The sequence below is a fragment of the Leptonychotes weddellii genome, chromosome 3, assembly GCF_054177405.1.
Source record: "Leptonychotes weddellii isolate Sample4059 chromosome 3, ASM5417740v2, whole genome shotgun sequence".
NCBI lineage: Eukaryota > Metazoa > Chordata > Mammalia > Carnivora > Phocidae > Leptonychotes > Leptonychotes weddellii.
Window position 1 is genome coordinate 1,060,355 of NC_138371.1, and position 9,329 is coordinate 1,069,683.

General features: G+C 55.1%; 1 long non-coding RNA gene across 2 annotated transcripts; it reads right to left on the minus strand.

Moving 5' to 3' along the window:
* Window positions 1-711: 711 nt before the first annotated feature.
* On the minus strand, window positions 712-7,817 carry LOC115944778 (uncharacterized). Of its 2 annotated transcripts, XR_004079282.2 has the most exons (4): window positions 7,496-7,817; window positions 6,862-7,032; window positions 6,123-6,166; window positions 712-6,014 (listed from the first exon to the last, which is right to left on the minus strand). It is a non-coding gene; the product is annotated as an uncharacterized LOC115944778 (long non-coding RNA). The 2 variants fall into 2 exon arrangements; XR_014143309.1 differs by having other exon boundaries at window positions 712-7,032.
* Window positions 7,818-9,329: the final 1,512 nt, after the last annotated feature.

Consider the following 9,329-nt stretch of genomic DNA (forward strand, 5'->3'; position numbering starts at 1 on the left):
TTTAAAAAATGACCACATTTGAAAAACAAGAGAGAGGAATATTAAAAAAACAAAACAAAACAAAACAGTGCCTCAGTGACCTGCGGATGCTATTGAGCAGCTTCACATACTTGTAGCTGGAGTTACAGAAAGAAAGAAAATACAGAGTGGGATAGACAAAATATTTTGGGAAAAAAAAGAAAAGGCAGACATTCCCCTAAATTTGGTGAAAAGCACAGATTTATAGATTCAAGATCAATGAGCCTAAACTGGGTAAAGGTAAAGAAAATCACCCATAAGCACACCACAATCAAATTGCTAAAGAGTAAATAAAAAGAGAAAATCCTGAATGCAGCCAGAGAGAATGAGCCGTGACCTCCAGGGGAAGATGGTACAAGTGACAGCTGACTTCTTGTCGAAGTGATGGTGGCCAGAAGACGATGGAGGTGCTTACTCTTAAAAAAACCCCGTCAACCCCAAATTCTCTGTCCACCAAATCAGGTGACACAAACAATTCCTCCAAAATCTAACTTACCAACAGTGACACTAGAATACATAGAAAATCCTGGCAGCCATATACATATTAAAGAAATCGAATTTGCTATCAAAAACCTTTCCACAAAGAAAATTCCAGGCCCAGATGTTTTCATTGTTAAATTTGATCAAATATCTAAAAAAAATAAATAAATAATGATACCAACTTTACACAAACTATTTCAGAAAATCAAGGAGGAAGGATACATTTAAATTTATTTTATGAGGGCCAGGATGACCCTAATGCCAAACCTGACAAGAAATGACAAATACAGACCCAAATCCTTATGAACACAGATGCAGAAATATCATTTTTTTAATTAGAAAATCAAATGCAGGAAGATATACAAAGAATAATATATCAGGACCCAGTCAGGTTTATCCCAGGAATGTGAGGTTAGTTTGTCAGAAAACAGTCAATGCAATTCAGCACATTAAGAGATAAAAGAGGGAAAAATGTGTTCACCTGAATCGATACAGAAGGAGCATTTGAAAACACTCAGCATTTGTTTATGATAAAAATTCTCACAGACTGGGGTGCCTGGGTGGCTCAGTTAGTTAAGTGTCTGACTCTTGGTTTTGGCTCAGGTCATGAGATCGAGCCCCAAGTCTGGCTCCATGCTGGGCATGGAGTCTGCTTGAGATTCTTCTCTCTCTCTCAAAACAAAAAATTCTCATAGACTAACAATAGGAGGAAGTTTCCTTGAGTCGATAAAGGGTGTCTCTGGAAACTTAACAGTTAACTTCATACGAACACTGTAACCCTGAGTGGTCTGCCCCTAATATCAGGAGTCATGCAAGGATGTGTGTCCTTCCCCTTCTATAAGCACTGTACTGTTGGTCCTGGCCAGTGTCACCACACAAAGTCTGGAAAGAAAGAAGTAAAACTGTCCTATTCACAGACATCATTGCTGTTTACATGGGAAACCCTTAAAAAATCAACAACAAGAAGCTACTCTAGATATAATAAGTGAATTTATGAAACACACAGGGTACAAAGTCAACATAAATAATCAACAGTATTTCTAAATACAGTAGCAGATACTTGGAAAAATAAAATTTAAAACTCTGGGAGTGTAAAAAAAAAAAGCAAGTGAAAAAAAAACCCAAGTACTTAGGAATAAATATAACCAAGCCCATGAAAACTTCTCTGCTAAAAACCTAAAGTATTGCTGAGAAATTGAGGCAGATGTGAATAAGGGCAGAATACCCTGTTCCTGGATTGTAAGACTCCATATTGTGAAGATGTTAATTCTCTCCAAATTGATTCCTTCCCAATCAAAATCCTGAGTCATTTTATAGACATTCACTCTTAAGTCTGAGAAGTGTGTGCAAATGCAAAGAGTCCCAAATAGCCAAACAATCTTGAGGCACAACCAAGTTGGAGGGTTCACACTAGCTGATCTCCAGACTAACTGTAGGGATGGTGATTGGGCTGGTGGGAAGTTGGTGTGAATACAGACATTTACATTAATGGAGCAGAACAGAAGCCCAGCTACACATACATGTGGTTGACTGGTTTTTTAAAATTGAGGTGAAATTCACATAACATAAAATTGATTGTTTTCCAAGTGTATTTAGTACATCCATACTGTGGTGAACCATGGTTAATTGATTTTTTACCAGGGTGATGAGGCGATTCAATCAGAAAAGGAAATTTTTTTCCAACAAATAATTGAACAAGCAGATAAACAGATGGAGGAAAAAAAATGAACTTCAGCTCTTAACTCACCACACACAAAAAGTTAGAGATGGATCATAGACAAAAGTGTAAAAGCAAAGGAAAACAGGAGATGGTTTTCTTAGGAAGGGTACAAAAAACAATACACATCAAAGGGAAAACAGATAAATTCGGCTTCACTAAGATTACAAACATCTGTTCGTGCAAAGACACTTGCTCAGAGAATACAGTGCAAACCACAGACTGGAAGAAAGGATTCAGTGCGTCTCTCTAACATGGGACCTTTATCCTAAATATATAAAGACCCTACTACCAAAGATAAACACCTTTTGAGATCATCAGACATCATTAATCATCAGGACATGCAGTAAAAACCACAAGGAGATAGCATTTCTCTCCAGTTGGCGGCTGGAATGAAAAATCCCTGACAACACCCAGTATTGGCAAGAACTCGGAGCAGGCGGAACTCTCGAACACGGTGGTGGGGCTATGAGGTCACACGGCCGGGTGGGAGAACTCTTCGACCACTTCTTATAAAGCTCAATATACTTCTACCGTTCCACACAGAAATTCCATTTCTTGCTATTTACCCAAAAGAAATGAAAATACATGTCTGGGGAAAGACTTGTAAAAGCATGTTCATAGCAGCTCCGTTGATAATCGCTAAAAACCGAAGAGCAACTCAAGTTATTTCTGAACGGGAACTTGGGGAAAGGAGTTGGTGCTGTAGGAGCACAATGGAACCCGGCCTGGCAGTGAGAGGGGACAGGGGATGTCATGGGAGAGCCTCAAAAATTCAAGCGAAAGAAGCCAGACCCAAAATAATACCTCCATATAACTCTATTTCTACGAAGTCCAAGAAGAGGCGAAAGGAACCAACGGTGATAGAAATCCAAGCAGAGGTTGCCTGCAGGGTGGGGCCTGACTGGGAGGGGGCAGGAAAGAACTTTCCGGAGCCGTGAAATGCTCCATGTCGTGGCTGTGGGAGTGGTGGGTGCATCCAATTATTACGACTCATTGAAGTTGTGCCTGAAGGCGTGTGCCCTCTGCCCTTCCACGACAGCGATGAGGTCATCTGTGTATGTAGACTGTCCTGTAACTTGACCCATCTCAGCGATATCTTGAGAGCGCTGGTCAACCACAGCACCAGCTTCATGGCTCCAGGGGACTCGGGCGTCTGGAGTAGCCATGGTTGATGTCAGCAGCCCCGAGAACTCTCCAGAAGCAGAGTGGGCACGGCCCCCCCTGATAGGTGCCTCACCTGCCTTCCAGGCTCACCTTCGCAGACCACCTGGCTGTGTTTGTGGAATGGGCCCCCATCCTGCCCGTGGCCCCAACTGATTCGCTGGAAGCTGCAGACCAGACGAGGACCCGAGGAGGAGGGGTCCAGAGACGAGCCCCATGTCAGGCTTTGCTCTGAGGAGCACAAAGCCCCTGGCGGGAGCACTGTGGCCACGCGTGGCCGGTGTTGTCTGCGGGGGGATCCGTGACCCCAGCATGGAACTTGGTGGGGTGGGCTCAGCTGCACCATGTGGGCTTGGACCCTGGGACCAGCCTGGGGACGCTGCAGGCAGGGAAGTGGCAGCCGAGAGCCCGCAGACCAGCAATCTGAGACCTCAGTCCACGTCATCGAGGTCCTCTGGGGTCACGGGGGCTGCGGCCTGGCGTCTGTCCCCAGCCCCGCCCAGCCTCGCAGGGGCCTGTCCACTCCAGTCTGGCTGTGGGGGGAAGGTGACCATGTCTTCGGGCGGGGGGGAGCAGCCAGGCTATCTCCTGGGTCCTGACGTTTGCTGCAGGCTTGAGCCGGGCTTGCGGGGCGTGGTGACGTTACAGGAGAGGACGCTGCTGGCCCCAGAGGGCCATCAGGTCCACCCTCACGTCCAGCAGTGCTGCCCCGTGTCCGGCTCAGCCTGGACTCCTCCAAGTCTGTGTGCCACAGTCCAGACCAGACCAGCCTGAGTGGGGGCAGGCAGGGCCATTCTCCTCCCCAGCGGCAGGGGTGGAGAGGGTGAGGGGCTCCGGTTTGCGGTCCCTGAGACCCTGACTCCAGGCCCTCTGATACTGGGGTGTGGTGGGGGTCTTGGGTGACCCTGACCGGAGAGGCTAGCCCTGCCTGGGGCTGGAGAGAACCCCCCAAAAAGCAGTAGGCCATGCTGCCTGCAGAGTGAGGGCCCCGCGTGGGCTGGTGGGAGACCTCTCCAGGGCCGGTGCGCGGGGGCGCAGGGGGCAATCTGGGAGGTGCTGACTCACACAGACAGGGGCCGGCGGCCCGAGGGCCTTCAGGGGCCTCACTGGGGCCCTCCCCCACCCACCCTGTCTCTGGCTGGGACTGTGGGGGGTGGGGGGCTGCGGAGCCCCGGGGCACAAAGCCGCCTCTGTGGCCGCGCCCGTGGGTGGCAGAGATAAGTCACAGCGGCTGCTTCTGTTGTGTTGTCAGCCAGCAAAAATAGACCGTGTCTCGTTTCCCAGAAGGGCCCTGGTGTGGGTCTGGGCCAGGCTGCTGTCTGCTCTTGGCCTTGAGAGGGATGAGGCGGGCTGTGTGGTCGGGACCAGGAGTGGGGCCCTCCCTCCTGCAGCCACTGGCTCATACAGGGTCTCATCCGGGAGGCCCGCCCCGTCTGTTCTCCCTTGGGGTTTCGGGGTGTGAGGGCTGGGGACCCTTGTGCCCCACGGCCACCTCCATGGGGTCTCTCAGATGGGGCTCCCCGCGAGTGCTGAGCTGCAGGGCCCCAGGGCCTGGAGCGGGGTGGTCAGCGCTGTGGGCGCAGGCCTGGGCTTACCTGGCACTCAGGTCAGGCCCTTGAGGTGAGCCTGGTCACAAGCCCGGGGCAGCAGGGAGCATGTGGCTACTGGAACAAGGTGGGTGTCCCGTCATAGGAACGGTCTACAACTGCCCGGCCTTGGCCTTAGCTCTGAATGCCACCGTCTGCGGTCTCCCTGCCGCGGGCCTTCCCACCCTGTCCCGGCTGCTGCAGGCTCGTGCGGGTCCTGATTAACCCCCAGAGCCCCCACCTGGCTCAGGATACAGGACCCTGCATGTCCACCAGGCCTGCCCCAGCCTCGGACCCCAGAAGGCAGGGTGCGGGCCAGGACGCGAGACCAGACAGGCCTGCGCCTCAGACACGGCAGCTCCCCTCGCAGGGCTCTTCCCCCGCTTGCCCAGGCCAGGAGCTCTGTGGGGCTCCCCTGGGCAGCGGGCACAGCTGGGGTGCTTGGGGCTGGACCGGGGAGCCGTCCTGCTGCTGGCTGGCGAGGGCCTGCCCCCAGGGTCCCCAGCAGAGCACACACTGCTCTCTCCAGGCCATGGGCCCTCACCAGGCCGTCAAGGGTCACCCCAAGGGGTTCTGGAACCCCCACTCCCCGAGGTAAAGGAGTAGGTGGGTGGAAGCAGGTGCTCACTGTCCATCTTCAGGCCACTGGAGCCAGTGTGACCACATGGCAGGGGGCACGTGATGGGGACAGGCCTGGCCACTTGGCCTGCATGCAGCCGTGTCCTGCTGCCCCAGGGGAGGGGGCTCCCAGCCCGGTCTGCTCCAAGAACATCTCACCTGTAGCGTGGGAGTTGTCTTCCAACGGCCCTCACACGCGGGTTCACCAAGCGCCGATGGCATCCCTGCTGTGTGCTCCTTGAGCTGCCCCCATCCCAGGCAGCAAGGCTTCCCCTGGGGCGCGGGGGCTGGGCTTGGGGAGGTGGGGGGGGCGGGTCTAAGAGGGCAAGCTTGGGCGCATCCAGAGGCCTTGAGGGGTGAGCTGGGAGCTTCAGGGGTTAGGCAACACCAGTAGGCCTGCTGTTGACGAGCCTGGACTCAAACAGCAGGGCCTGCAAGTATTAAAGGAGAAGGGTAAGCCATGTGCACGCGTGCGCGTGTGTAGTGGACAGAGGTTGTAGGTGGGCACGAGCAGTGCTAATTCCAGAGGGTGACATTACCGTGCTGTGGAGTTACCCTGAAGGGCTTCTTGAAAGAGGCAGGCCTGGGGAGGAAGGAAGGAGTCTAGGTGGGGATTTGACCACAGGTGAGGGTGCACAAGTCCCCGAGACTCAGGACCCTAGCAGAGTCTAGGGCTTGGGGAGCTGGGGTAGGCCCTTTCCAGCAGGCCAGGCCAAGGTGGCTCCTTGCCCAGCAGGAAACTGAGGCACTAGCTGGATGGACTGAGCCATGTGACAGGGGGAGGGCCCAGGGGGGCTTGGTCATCTCTGGGACTCCAGAACATAAGCTAAGCAGGATGCTCCAGGCTGAGGCTGCAGGGACAGCCAGCCGGCGGGTGGTCAGCCTGGTGGGGCGTGGTCTGGCGGGAACAGATGGGCTCCCTCCTCCCCTCCCCAGAGCCTCCTTAGAAGAGCAGCACCAAGGGTTCTGAGGGGGGTCTCAGTGCACCCCTGCATTGGGATGTCAGCCCTTTCACCTGCGAGCTCTGAGCAGGAAGAGGCCAGGCCTGGGCAGGACCCCAGGCTAATTAGCTGGGGTGACCAGCACCGGGGTGCACGAGGACGTGGGACCTGCTGCCTTCCCTCCTGCACCGGAGTTCCCTTTAGGCATCATGGATGGGATGAAGGGGTGGGGGCCGCATCACGTACTCCCCGGCCAAGATGTCATCCTGGGATGCCAGCTAGACCAGATGGGGGGACCCTAGCGGGACTCTCAGGTGGAGGACAAGGCCACACTGACCAGCAACTTCTTGGGGGCCACCATGCTGCCATCATCCAGTCCTTTGGACAGAGCTGCCTTGGGCCCCTCCCCAGGCTGACTTCAACAGCCTTCCGTGGGTTCCTCGAGCCTCTAGGTGTCCGGGCAGCTCCCCTCAGTAGGCTGGAATTCTCCCGACCGAGGTTCCTGCCCCTGTGGGGCAGTGAGTAGGGCTGTGGCTGGGCTGGGCTGGGGGTTCACACCTGGCAGGATCCCAGACAGGGAGGTGGGACCCAAGCCCAGGTGGGGAGCCGAGGGAGACACCGAGTCCCCCACCGTCCTCGCAATCGGCCCCCGCGGCTGGGCTTCGGGGTGAGCGGGGCAGGCCGGGGTCCAAGCGCAGGGGGAACACACAGATGCCGGGCTCCACCCCCTCGCTGTCTCCGCCCACGGCCCCGCCCGGTCTCAGGCCCAAGCCCCTAGGGAAGTCCATGAGGAGACAGAGACGGGTGGGGGGCCTGACAGAGCCGTGGGGTCCGACCCCAGCGTGTTGCAGTTTTGCCATCACCCCCGGGGGCACAGAGGCGCTTGACTAACCAGACCCCACCCGGGACCGCAGGTGCCCCCGCTTCTCCCGCCGCCCCGCCCCACCCCCGTCTGTTTGTGTCCCACTTACCTCCCGCAGCACAGTTTGGAGGTGGATGTAAAGAAAATTCTGATCTTTTAAAATAGATCTCACAGAGGAGGTGGAGGAAGAGAAAGGAAAGGATGAATTCATCGAGCGTTTGCCTTTAAAATAGGCCAGCCTGAGCCCGGGGTGTCTACGGGTGGTCTCCACACCTTCCGCCCAGCCCCTGCGATGGTCACTTCTCCGAAGCCTACACACTATCTCTAGGCTTTCTGGCCGCTTGCTGGAGTAGTATCTGTGGTTGGCTGTGTGCGGTCGGGAGGTGGTGAGCGGGAGGGAACTGCGGGGCTCAGCGGCAGCCTGCGTCCTCGCGCGAGCGTTGGCGGGAGAGGGCGGGCCTGCAGGTGCTGCTGGGGGTGTGGCTGGAGGTGACCAGGAGGGCTGGCCAGCAGCCGGGGGGCCTCTGTGCTTGTCAGCAGACCCGCCACGGCGGCTGTGGGCCACGCTGTCCCTCGCACGCATCAGGCACTCCCACGGGCCCACAGAACCTCCCGAGGAGGTGTCCCATGAAGGCTGGGACCTGTTCGCAGGCCCCACACGTACAGACCCTAGTTTATAGGGGCACTGCTTCCCAGACTCAGTCAGGCTGGGGCTCAGGTGGGGGCTCCTGAGGTTTTCCTCACCTGTCATGGTCTCTGAGCCACGGCACCTCCCTGTACCACCAGGACCCCAGTGTGGACATTGTAGGGCATGGCGCAGCCTCCCAAAGACCAGGCCCCTGGCTGAGGGAGCTTCTGACAGCCCTGAGGAGAGCTCCTTCCACCATGCTGCGGTGTCACCAGGAGGTCAGCGGCCAGCTGTCCCATTCCAGTCTAGTCTCTGCAAGAAGGCATGTTTAGTGGTCTGGCGTCTTTTGTGTGCCAGTGACAGACACCCTTCTCAAAACTTGGTCAAAGAAATAGGGTGATTGATTGGACTATAGAATTGGAAAATGTAAGGGGCTTCAGGCACAGCTGGATCCAGGAGGTTAGACAAGGTTATCAGAGTCTTTCTCTCCCTTTCTCTCTGCTCGGCTTTCCCTGTGTAGCTTTATTCTCAGGTAGACTGTCTCTCCTGGTCATAAAAAGCTCCAGACATAGAGCAACCCTCTCTTTTCACTATACTTCTAAATCTCCCATAGGACTCACTGGCAGCCGGGATCATGGGCCTGTTCCTGGGCTGGTCCAGGAGTCAGCAGCTGGGCAGTGCTGACGGGCCAGCCTGGGTCACGTGCCTGTCCCCGGGCGGGTCTGGGTCTCCGCGGCTGTGCTGTGCTGAGTGGCTGGCCTGCGTCATGTGCCCACTGCCACATTTATAGTCCCTCCAGGGTCACTGGACTGGGGAGAGGGTCGTTGTCAGAGGAAACTCAGGAGTGAAGGGTGGGCACGCAGACATCACGCACACACACTACATGGGGCCAGGGGTGGCTAGCAAGTGCTCCATGGAGAAGAGTCTACAAGGGTAAAGGCCCTATGAGGAAACCCTGGGGCTCCACCTGTCAGCCTCTGCATTTGGAGCCAAATGCTGTGGCCACCAGGACCTGCACCTCGGGAAGCCCCAGCCAACTCCAAAGGGGCCTGTCCCCCTCGCCAGCTTTGATTGCAGAAGGGGACTTGCTAAGAGTCACGATCAAAAGGAACCTGTAGGATTCCAGGTATGTACAGACACTGTCTCAGGGTGCAAATCAAGGTTCTCCCCTCTCAGACTGCAAGAGTCACCGTCTGAAGAGACTTACATGTCCCTAAAAGCATTTTTCTTTTTATCATGTTAGAGACACAGCAACAAGAACTGCTCCTGTGTCTTATCTGGAAGTTGTGGGGGATGAGAAGGGAGGACGCTGTCA